Source organism: Asterias rubens, chromosome 1 (assembly GCF_902459465.1).
Source record: "Asterias rubens chromosome 1, eAstRub1.3, whole genome shotgun sequence".
NCBI classification, from domain to species: domain Eukaryota; kingdom Metazoa; phylum Echinodermata; class Asteroidea; order Forcipulatida; family Asteriidae; genus Asterias; species Asterias rubens.
The window spans coordinates 20,798,698-20,811,118 of NC_047062.1; the positions used below are offsets into that span (position 1 = coordinate 20,798,698).

General features: G+C 37.2%; 1 protein-coding gene across 2 annotated transcripts in view; it reads left to right on the plus strand.

The window, feature by feature from the left end:
• LOC117299110 (E3 ubiquitin-protein ligase TRIM9-like) overlaps positions 1-12,421 on the plus strand; it is a 56,148-nt gene that overhangs the window by 1,285 nt on the left and 42,442 nt on the right. The gene's annotated exons all lie outside the window — the stretch shown is intronic.

The window sequence follows — 12,421 nt, forward strand, 5'->3', positions numbered from 1 at the left end:
TTTTTTTCATAATGTGTAATATTATGTTAAAACTCTAACCTACAGGTGTTTTGCATTTTTTGTTCCTTTAATCGCAGAGGTATGTTAACAATTTGATCTAGTTGCTCTAATCATGGGATTCCTAACCATAACCCTCCATCCGCTAGTCAGGAGCATTGTAGCAATGCCTTGTAAAATAAAATCACACCGTACTGGCAAGTGTATTTGTTTTTTGTTTTTTATTGATCAATTACAATACATTTAAATCCTTTATGGAAAAACATTGGCTTTTGTGATGAATACAGGGGAAGTCCATCGTGAGTCAGACAAATCCACCTGTCTTTTTGCCCCTAGGCAGCCCCAAGTCTTTTAGTGATAACTTTCAAACATGACAGCAGACAAGATCTATACTTGCTAATAATCCCCTAGAAATTACATCTGGCTGTCACTGAGCAGTTTAAGATGTAGGTATTAAGAGAGAGGGTTGCCAGAAAACGTCCGTATTAGAGACAAATCAGGGATCTTTGTGACATGAATTAGAAGGAGTTGAGAGCATCACTTTATAATGTGTGTGTGTGAGATATCTGTACGTGACTTGAGGCGTCTCTCTGAAAGAGCCATCAGGCATCGAATCAACCTCTGTGTCACCCACTGGAAATTTAGTAATGATTTTCTTTCAGCTGCCTGTATTGGTCATCTGAATATTCAAGTTGAGCATTGAGGAATAATTTCTTTTAGTTTATGTTTTTTTTTTTAATATGAATCCGACCAAAGGTCTAAGCCATTAAAGTGCTTGCCCTACTCAAACTTCATACAAATTGACTAATAGCCTTTTAACAACCTCACAAGAATGTAATGCAAATTGACAACAAGTAAATGTTTTACAATTTTTCTTTGATAACAAGTTCTGTCCGCTCACATTGGCTAATATGCAGGGTACACTCTGACATGCTAGTAATTTTTAATCAAACATTATATTTAATATGCCCCAAGCTGTTGATAAAAGGTGTATTAATACAACGGTGGAGCTCTATGATACAAACATACATCCTTTAGTTTGTCAACAAAACAAACAAGTACCCAAAGGGGTGGTCCATTGTTCACTTGTGTGCAATGTTTATCAAGTCTTTGTTGTGTGATTTTCAAGGCAAAGGTTTGCTTACAAACGGTCGCGTGCCAGCTATATTTACCCCCATCGGAAAGTTTGATCAAAAGAGCTGGCAGGTGTTCAGTCCAACTGTGCCTTCTTGGTGTTCATTGAGCTGTCTCTTTAGTTATAAGGGATCACTGAAGATAACAGAGATGCTTGCTAGGCAACTAATGAAAACTGTCTACAAGACAGACTGCAAACTTTTGGATCAGACGTCATAGGCACGAATATGGAGGCCATTCATCATCACCATCATGTTTATAAATCTCTATCTAGCATTGCCAGAAGTCTTAAGAGTTAACTGTTGTTCTGCTTTCTAATGCTTTCTTGTTTTGCCCCTGGTCTTGGCCTTGGTGCTCCTTCAAAGGTCTTACATAGATTTTTCTTTTAAAAATATCAAATGTTGGTTTCTTGTGCAAAATCTCCAGCTACCATTGGCAGAAGAAGTCCATTGATTAGAACTCTGAAGAGTCGACCGTTGTTTGATATTCTCTTTCTAATTTTTTCTTTTGTTGCCCCTGGTCTTGGTTTATAAGTGCCCCTTCAAAAGTTTCACATAGATTTTCCTGAGGAATTTTCCAATGTATATATTATATGTATTATGCAAAATGAGAATGGACAGGTCCATTCTGCCCTCTTAAAGGCAGTGGACACTATTGGTAATTGTCAAAGACCAGTCTTCTCACTTGGTGTATCTCAACATACATAAAATAACAAACCTGTGAAAATTTGAGCTCAATCGGTCGTAAAAATTGCGAGATAATAATGAAAGAAAAAACACCCTTGTCACACGAAGTTGTGTGCTTTTAGATGGTTGATTTCGAGACCTCAAATTCTAAACTTGAGGTCTCGAAAACAAATTCGTGGAAAAATACTTTTTCATCAAAAACTATATCACTTTACCATTGGGTACCATGCAGGCCTCAACTTAACCCCACAGCACCTGTGAATCCCACAGCACCTGAAGGTGAATGCCCTTGAGGGTACCTTGCTGTGCCTTGGTACCCCCTTTGTTACCCTCCAGTACGTTTTCCACATGGATACATATCTCCATTTGGGTAATTTAGGTCACTTCAAGAAAAATTGTACTAACTTTGTGGGCTACTGATTGAAGCATTGAAGTAATCTACATTTGCACATAATAATTTATTAGTGGGAAGTGTACATATACACAATACAAACAAATTTTTGGTATTTTGTACGAAAAAGAAGAAGGAAAGTTTTATTTTATGAGTATGCTTGCAAAGAAGTACATTCACAGCATACATGTATAACTTTGAAAAATATTACCTGTAGTTGTTTTAAAAAGAACAAACTCAGCCAAATGAGTTGCTTTATTCTGTGTTTCAAAAAGCCTAAAATTTTGAAAATAACCATTTGAGCTGTAATACACATTATTGGACAGAGTCCTCGCCAAATGCCTTATATCCATCATTACCAAATTATTCCTCCCGAAAAACCTGCAGAATGAAATGCAATCACTTGCCAAGTGTGATGCATCCAGCCCCCCAGGCAATGTAGAAAAATATGGAAAATGAATGCATGAATGAGTCATTCCGTAGCTGTTGTGGTTATGATGGCCGTATAGACTGCTTGCTGGTCCACAGTTTAATCAGCCATAGGGAGCCTCGGCCAATTAGCTGGAGTTAGACACCTGTATTGCTGGAAGCTTGTTACTTTGTACAGGGTTTCTTTCTGCGTGTCTTTATGATGAGACTCCCTCTCTCCCTCCTCCATCTCACGTTTTTCTTGTTGCCGGCAGTCTGGACTCTGGTGAAACGGTTCCACCTTTTAATCGGAGCATTTTGGAGAGGTCACCCTAGAAGCTGTTCCCAAGTAACTTATTCCCAAGTGTAAAAGATGATCTGGGCATATGTGCCCCATTAGCATTTCTAACATAATTATGGCCACAATATTTGGTAGATTTACCATGATATAGAGCAAGTATGTTTTCAGTTTATTAGCTTTACGTGAGATATGTTTTAAGGAACAGCTAAATAATCCTGAGCTCTTTAGACACTTTAAAGGACACAGCTAATTTGCATTTATTAAAGGGATAAGAAGAACAATTATGTTTAAACAAAATTATTAGTCTGGTCTGAACTACAAATGCGTAGTACAGACTATGAAGAGTTATCAATCTTTTAAAACTTTTAAAATGTTGATCTTTTGTCAATTCTGTTATACCCACCCACCCCAAGTTTTAAATACTGACAGACTATTTAATGTACTCTTTACACACTGAGTAACAAAAATGAACCAAGTATTTAGGATCATTGCTCTCCAAGCTCAGGATTTTCCAATGGCTTTTCCTGGCTTTTACTTCAACATGTACTACATGTAAGAGGACATGTTTGCCATCTCCCCATCGAGAATGGACGTTGGCTATCAAAACAAGGCTGACCGATAGTGATGGACAGTACAAATATAAAAGACATGACAGATAATCTGAAAGAAGCAGAAACGGATTATGCTTTCCACTAAAACTGCTTTTCTTTGATTTTAATTGTAAACTGAACTTTGGTTTTCAGTTATTTCTTTTGAAAAATGAACAATTTTGAAAACGTAGATATTTTTAAACATACGGTATTTGGTATGGACCCTAATTTGGACCCTAACCAGTAATTTGCATCAGTTGGGTTAGATAAATAGATAGGGTTAGATGTGAAAGTTATTCCCATCCAGCCCTTTTGTTTCATAGAAATCACTGCAATTTGCACTTTGCAGTTTGCTTTTGGCAGACCTGTGCGTGATGAACGACCAGTTGATGTGCGTAGTTGATTTACTAGTAGTGCTAAGTCAACATTTTAGGTGATTTGTTGCTCTGCTCTCAGATAAAATGGCCTCCGTTTAATCAAAGCCTGAGACATGCTTATCGAGGAGATCCCGTTATGCACAATTATCTTTAAGATGGTTGAGTTAGGTGTCACGATGATGGAGGGGTTTCGTCTGGTACAAGTACAAGTGTCGTCACGTTTTGCCAATTCTCAACGATCTAATTAGATTTCAACCGGCTCACGGAAAGTGGTGTAAAGTTGGGCATTCGATCGTAATGTGATCACTCAAAGTGAACGCTGCTCATCGTGGACCCAGGTGGCAATGAATGTTTAGTGGCTCTGAATGTTTCATGTTTGTTGCTCAGGGGCTTTTTCGCCACAATTGCACATTCGTGAATACGCATCACTAAACTCCTACATCAATCATTTTATGGTTAGGCTAAAAAAAGTGTCTGTCAATTAACTTGATCTGTTAAATGTACTTGCAGTGTCAAGTATCAAAGACATTAAGAAATATTGGTAAGTGCATACTTTTTGTCATTTGTTATTTACTGCCAATTTCATCTGCCATCACAAATTTACTATCTCGCTTTACACATTTAGCTATAAAATTGTTCTACATTGCGCACTATGGAGTACTTTACATCAGGCCAGTTTGTTGCTAAAAGTAGCTTTTCCCAACAAGTTTGCGCGGCCAACTCACCGACAGCGCCCGCATCGCCCGTAACAAGAAACATCTTGCACCAAGACTAGCGCGTAGTATCCAAAAACAACCGGTTTAAACAGAGCTCCAGTTGGTCATTATCAACCGTTTAAACACCCCACGTGACGCGCTCTCCACCAATAGGAATAGCGAAACTGTCTGAGGTATTTATGAATTATATTTTTAAAACACACACGAAGGCAACTGAGAGAGTAGACTCCAGTGTTATGATGATTGGTGATGACTTTGTCCTCAACTTTTAATTTGTGGTGGGGAAAATATTTTGAATTTTTTGGGGGAAAAAGTGCTTATTACCTTAGGCTGACTTTTTCTTCTGTTTGACAACACAATGTGCAGAGTTCTCCCAATGCACTTAGAAGCTAGCGTACCGGGCCAATCCATGTAATTTGAGGGCTGATATTCAAACAACTTTCTTTCTTTCTCTTTTGACTATCTATAAAATCATTTAGAATGCCTCATATTACACATTAACAGGGCTATAAAACAAGAGATAAACAACAAGTTAAAAACATTCTGAGGACTTTGGGTTAATTCATCGTGCTTTGCAGTTTGGAAAAATCTGGGGCAGAATCCTGTAGTTTAATGTTGCCATGGAGTGAAGTGCAGAGAGCATTCAAAAGACAATCAGACGATATAGAATTTCACTCATTCTGATGTGGTTTTTTTTCTGTTACCTCAGCTCAAAAAATTTAATACGATAAGTTGATAAGTTGACTTCAAGCAACGATAACAAAAGCTTTATTGGTATTTCTACTATTTCAAGGTGACCTTCTCCCCGGAAGTATGTCGCAACCAATTGACCAGACAACTTGACTTAATGACCATGTTTTGTAGAAACAGAAACTCTGCAGATGGTAGCCATAAATTGTTTTTTGTTTACAAGTCCTCCATCTTCCCCGGTCTGCCGCTGGTGCACTCATTGGCAGACGTAGTCTTATTCAATTATAATTTTTGTCCCTATTATTTTATGAGTGTAGCTGAAAGGTCAGATTCCTGCCTCTTTAAAAAATTCATCACTGACAAAACATTATTGAATAAGCATTTTAACCGGGACAGCTGTTTAACCACATTAATAAAGGCTAATTTATCGTCACGTCGAGAAGTGATGAAATTAAGTAGCTATGCATACCATCAGATTTTGGGAGAGGCAGAAATTAACACCTTGACACTTTCCATGTTCAGTATCCTCCTCTCAAGGGACTCTTATCTAATGAGATACTTGAAGTTCTCACCCAAGTTATTTTTTTCTTCTTTTTCGCCCGACTACTATGATAATGATATGCAAGAGTGGTTTTAGATAAGAGAAAAGCATGCATGAATTTTTGATTATAATTTATTGATATTTCAGAAACGCAAATGTAGAGGTACATTGTACCACTACTAGGATTGTTATGAACACATTGTCAATGTAGAAAGTTTAATACAAAACCCATTGATTTAGTTTAAATCTTTTTATTATTTAACCCAGTAAGATAAAATGTTATCACAAGAACCAGACTCACAGGCTGTGTATAATGTTGGGCGTAATCTTTGAAGTTGTCCCTCTTTTATTCTCGCTGTTAAGGTTACTCGCTGTGTGCCATTTTTTGGACGGCGCAAACTTTGTTTCCTTTCATGATTTTCAAATTTGTGCAGAATAGCTCAGGCGCAAGCTTTGAACACTGCAATCTTTGTTATTCAACCATAATTCTCACCACTTGCAGGGAACAATTTTGTACAGGAAATATGCCCAGCGAAATTCGTGCACACTAAAGGCTAATAGTGAGCAGCAAATTGTGATTTTTTAGTGGCAACTGATACATTTTGTGTAGCATTTTGCTCTGCTTTACAAGGGAAATCGTTCACTGACTTGTCACAAAATAATATGCTGTAAACAAGGAATTTACATCAAGAGGGTATAGGGGCAAGTTAAAAGTAGCATTTTGCTGGATCTTAACTTATGTTTTTATTCAAAAACTTGGGAAGAATGTTAAGAAACATGCCTTTTCACAAACTGTGAGTTCAGAATTTCTTGTGACAAAGCAAGGGAAAATCGCGCTGGCAGATAAATGAACTGCACCACAACTTGTTGATAAACTATCTGTTAACAAATTTGACAATTTGTTTGAAATACAAATCATGTTTTTCCCTCCTCCATGAACAAACTGCCATTGTTTCCCAAAGGTCTTCCTATTTTGTCAATATCTTTGTCCGAGGGGGTGGGGTGCCAGTTTTCTTCTATCGGTGTCAATTGCAGTATGAATGGATATTAGTAGTCAGGTAGTGTACCCATCTGGTGTTCAGGAAAAGTTAACACCTTCATGATACAGAGTCTTTGACCACTGACCAGTTGTCTCCCGAGTCCAAAGGGCCATCCTAAACACATGTAGCTCAATTTGGGTGCAATTGCCTATAACATGCCAACCTTCATTTAATTAATAATGGCTCATTGTTAGTCATTCTATTAATCACATGCCTGTGATATTAATCGTTAGGCTACCAAAAAAGTACAAACAAAATTATTATTAGGCTTACATTTTTAGGAAAAAAAATCCACAAGACCACACGGCTTTTAACATTTACCTCAAATTGTTTGCTGGACCAGAATTTTTGTGACAAGACCAGAATTAAAATGGGAAAACAACTGCCTGACTTACATGTACTAGTCTCACAAGTAATTATTATTTTGACTTTGAACAAGCCCTACATGTATATAAATATCTCATTGTAATTTTGTATTTCATTTATACTTTAGTAAATGTCAGACTCAAAGTCAACATTGAGTATGTTAAAGATTTTAGACAATGAGCTTTTGTTGAAATTCAAATCAAAAATACAGGACTGCCGGACTTGTATGGTCATGAGTTAATTGACCTGGTCGCCCAATGCGTCACACTCCAAAGTGCTCATTACTGTATATTTGTTTTGTTGATTGCTTTTCATTTGTTTGTGTGCTTGTAGTTGAGTCATGTATTTGTGTTATTTCTGTTGGGAATGTTTGGATATACAAATTTTTACAATTTTAAAGAGTCTGCCAGTCTTGTTTATTTCAATCCCACATGACGACAGAATACTGAAGGAGGATGCACAGCTTCTGCACTTTATACCAAGCATAGACATTGTACAAAAATGTACGAAAGTACATTACACATTATACAGCGCATGTACATTTATTTATGTGAATGCATGAAATCTTGAAAATAAATGAGCGGATTTGACAGCCATTCATTTCATCACATATCCAACACGCATTAATCACTCACATCCAATGGCAGTAATGGATCCACCATACTCATCAGTTTTTTCGGCGGGATTGCACTCTTCATCTGGAAATCATGAAATGGTGAAACTCTTTCTCTCTTACTCTCTTTCTCCGAGCTGACAAACATAGTGTGGAGGATAACTAGAAAACCTGTCTTTCTTTCCTCGGGGAAATTAGGGAAAGATGTTAAATTCCCTCGGAGAATCAGTTGAAAAATGTCACGCGTGCTTGGCAGTAGCTCAGGCCAACATATTTGACTTTAAAAATGATACCTTGAGATTCTAGCGGAAGGTTCGCCTAAGGGTCGTTGTATACAGAAGAATGCTCATTCACTCTGTACTCAAAGAGGCTGAGTAGTACTGCTATTACACTCTTGGGTTAGGACGCTAACAAACACAAATAAGCTGTTTTTTCCATAATCACTCTTTTTTGTCTTTCTGTGGAAGCTGACAGTGTGCATCAATGTATTGAATTTTTTAGTTGGAAAACAACATCATGATGAAAGTGTGGCTGGGATTTTAGGCAGATGCTGCATATCCCTGTGTTTATTTTAGTCTGTTGCCTCTCATTATTATGGAGAAAGGAAATCATTTGCTTGGGTTTTTTTCTTTTTATTTTGTTGAAATTGTTTTAACTGTGTGAACTGTATCTGACTACAGTATTACATACCACAAGCATTGCTCAGCCTCAAAAGAGTTCACACAAAAATTAACACAGTCCAAGAGATTATTCAGTTACAATTTTGTGACAATACAATGGGAGACTTTTAACTGGTCCTTTTTCACAGTTTTGTGCATGCTCAGACCTACGCGCGCAATACTGAGCATGTGCGCGTACCCTCAGAACCGCAAATGTCTGTTATGTCTGTTCCAGCCAGCGTCTCAAAAGTCTCCTATTGTTGTAATTGGATTAGCTTTCATTATTTACATCGTACTATGCGTGTACATGAATGATCATAATGAACAGTCTTAGCTTTCTTTAACACTAAAATCGAAACATTTATGTGTAATGTATTATACACATGTGCTGCCTTTTCCAAAACACACATGCCCTTGAGTCCCTTTGAGACCCGTTATAACATTCCTGTTCATCGTCATACTTTCTAAACTCCCTGGGGAGTGTACAAGTGAAACAAGTCGTACTTGTGCTAGATTTCTTGGTAAAAGATGGAACAAATTATGAAACATTTTGTTGTTTTCTATCTGGAAGCTTTTATGTAGGCCTACATGATACAAGTTCAAAATTGTGCCGAACTAATGTGATTTGTTGAGTTTATTTCAATTTGCTTTATCTTCGTACTTTTTTCTCTTCTTTTGGATGAAGATGCGCGTCACAAGACACAAAAGGCCATTGCTGGCTTCACAAAAGGAACAGAAAAGAAAGCAAAGAAAATTAAGTTAAATATCACATTATGCTTGAACTGAGATACATTAGCAGGGAAACAGGATGCATGTCCCAAATAAATTCCAAAGTGAACCAGTGAAACAAGACTTAATTTATTCGAGTGCATTAAAATCTCGGACAAACCATAAACCATTATCAGGGTTTGCCCGAACAACATGTACGGAGCTTGACAACTTGAAGAAAATTTTGACTGGTTCTAAGGTGTTTTAACTGGCCTTTGACCCTAACTTGTTCAGTGACTATATCCAGCACATGGTTTGCCCTAAACTTAACTTTTGTATTGACCAGATAGCTTGTTGTTTCACTATATAGTCTGTGAGCTTTTCACTATAGTCACTATTTCAAATGATTACTGGTTTAAGCTTTTCAACATTGAACTTGTCAGCCAGACCAACTTATATGACTATCAAGTGTTTTAACTGGCATTTGGCCAACGGACCATTCACTGTTAATCAGCAGCAGGACCAGTATTAGCTTGTCATTTTACTAGTCTGTGAGCTGTTTCACTAGTTACTAGTTCATTTTCAAATAAATAGGCCTACTAGTAATACTAGAGATGTTTTTCAACTCTGAACTAGTAAGCCGGACTACCTTGAGGGAACTTTGAAAGTTCTGACCAGTCCTCAAGATGATTAACTGGCATTTGGCCAGCTGACCACTGTTAAAGGAGAACTACATGTACATGTACGCAGCAGGATCCGTTAGCTTTTCATTTCACTAGTCCGCAAGTTTTTTCAAAAGTCCATAATAGGGATGTTTGTCAACTCTGAACCTATAGATGCAATTGGACAACTTGGGGAAAATTTTGACTGGTTCTCTGGTGTTTTAACTGGCATTTGGCCAGCGTACCACTGTTAAGGGTGAATTCACCATTATTCAGCATCTTCTCCAAACTAAAGAATTGAACTGACTGCGCTCTCCTCACTGACTTTACCACACCTTTAATAACCAATCTTCCTTGCATCAACCCAAAGCCAAACGCTGCAGATTATATAAGAAACCCCTCAGCATTGGTTAAGGTATTAACTCATCCACAGAGAGGGATTCATCATGATGAGTCTTTTTTTTAAGATGGGTATCCATTCTGCTGGAGGGATGGGAAAGAGATTAAATTAATTACGGATTTACTCGAGGCTCATCCTCTTTGTGAATGTTTGCGGCAACGTTGTACATTTATTTGGACAGTGCGAATATGGTGTGATGAAGAAGAGTAATATTTCTGAACACGTTTGACTTTGTAGACTTGCTTTAAAGGGTCTGGATACGTTCGGTATTGACTATGTGATAGTATAATACATTTTGAGAAACAGTTCACTACGAGGTTGTACGGTTATGGAAAAGAGTATCACTTTATATTCCCAATTATTTTTTACACAAGAAGCGTTACCAGTAGCGTTTCTTAGATTGTGTATTCCTATTTAGGGAGTATTCTTCCTGCGTAGACATATTCGCCCTGGAATTTTGGTCGATATCTCATAAACGCAACCACCTTTTGAAATGAAATTTTCACAGGTTAATTGTATATGATTAACACAATCCAACAGTTCAAAAAACAAAGGCATACAATGCATTTAAAGGCAGTGGACACTATTGTTAATTGTCAAAGACTAGCCTTCACAGTTGGTGTATCTCAACATATGCATAAAACAACAAACCTGTGGAAATTTGAGCTCAATCGGTCATCGAACTTGGGAGATAATAATGAAGAAAGAAAAAAAAACCTTGTCATACGAAGTCGTGTGCGTTTAAATGGTTGTTCTCGTGACCTCAAGTTCTAAATCTGAGGTCTGGAAATCAAATTCGTGGAAAATTACTTCTTTCTCGAAAACTATGGCACTTCAGAGGGAGCCGCTTCTCACAATGTTTTATACTATCAACCTCTCCCCATTACTCGTCACAAAGAAAGATTTTATGCCAATAATTATTTTGAGTAATTACCAATAGTGTCCACTGCCTTTAAAAAGAATCTTGTAAACCCTTACTTCATCTCTAAAATTTTAGTGAGATCAAGAGATGAGATCATTATTCCTGATAGTGATGGCAAGTAATTTTCTAGCTTGATAGTGACCCTGTGGTGCCCTTTGCTTATCTAATGATCTCCCTTTAGGTTTTGACGTAAACATCTTGAGTATATTGTGTTTTATCACTGTTCTTCTATAAATTGCAGGTATTTTAGTTTTGTTGTAAATAATCTATACTTTAATCCGGATGATTGATAGATTGTATACAAAGAGACTCGACTTTGAAGATATACCCCCTTGAAATTGAAATAAATTGACTTTCCATTTATTTACCTTGCCTCTTTGTAATGTTCTCTCTTCCCCTCTCTGGTGATTAGTAATTTTGCAAATCCTATGTTAGGACTCCAAGTTGGACTTTCACATTCCGGAAATTTGTATAAGTGCATGAGTGCTACATACTGCTTGCAAGGATCAAGGATAACACTATACATCAAATCGATCATTCCCTCCCCTTTCTCCCATCGATCATTTTTTTTCTTTTCTCCGCTCCTTCACTGAACCTCTTGTTTATACAACATTGAGTTGGACATAGAATGTATACATCTTATTCTTGAGATGCCTAAGATGTTACAATGGAATTAAAGACACTGGATACTATTGATAATTACTCAAAATAATTGTTAGCATAAAAACTTACTTGGTAACAAGCAATGGAGAGCTGTTAATAGTATAAAACATTGTGAGAAACGGCTCACTCTGAAGTAACGTAGTTTTTCAGAAAGAGGTTATTTCTCACTCAAATAATAAAATATTTCAGCTGAAGCCATTTAATAGGCGTCTGAAAGCACACAAAGTAATGCAACAAGGGTGTTTTTCTTTGATTGTTCTCTTGCAACTTTGATGACCCTTGAGCCAAAATTGTTACAGGTTTGTTTTATTTCTGCATATGTTGGGATACACCAAGTGAGAATACATGTGCTGGTTACTAAAGGTGTCCAGTGCATTTGAGAAGTGTTAAAAAATAAGGCTGTACTTTTGATACTGAGTACATTCATAGTACTTATCAGCAAGGGTTAAACTTGTTGGACATGGGACTATTCTGGGGGAAAGGTAAGATATTTCTGGACACAACCAGCAATTGATTGGGTCTCAACAATCTCAGCTGTAAAGAAATCTCTGACATAA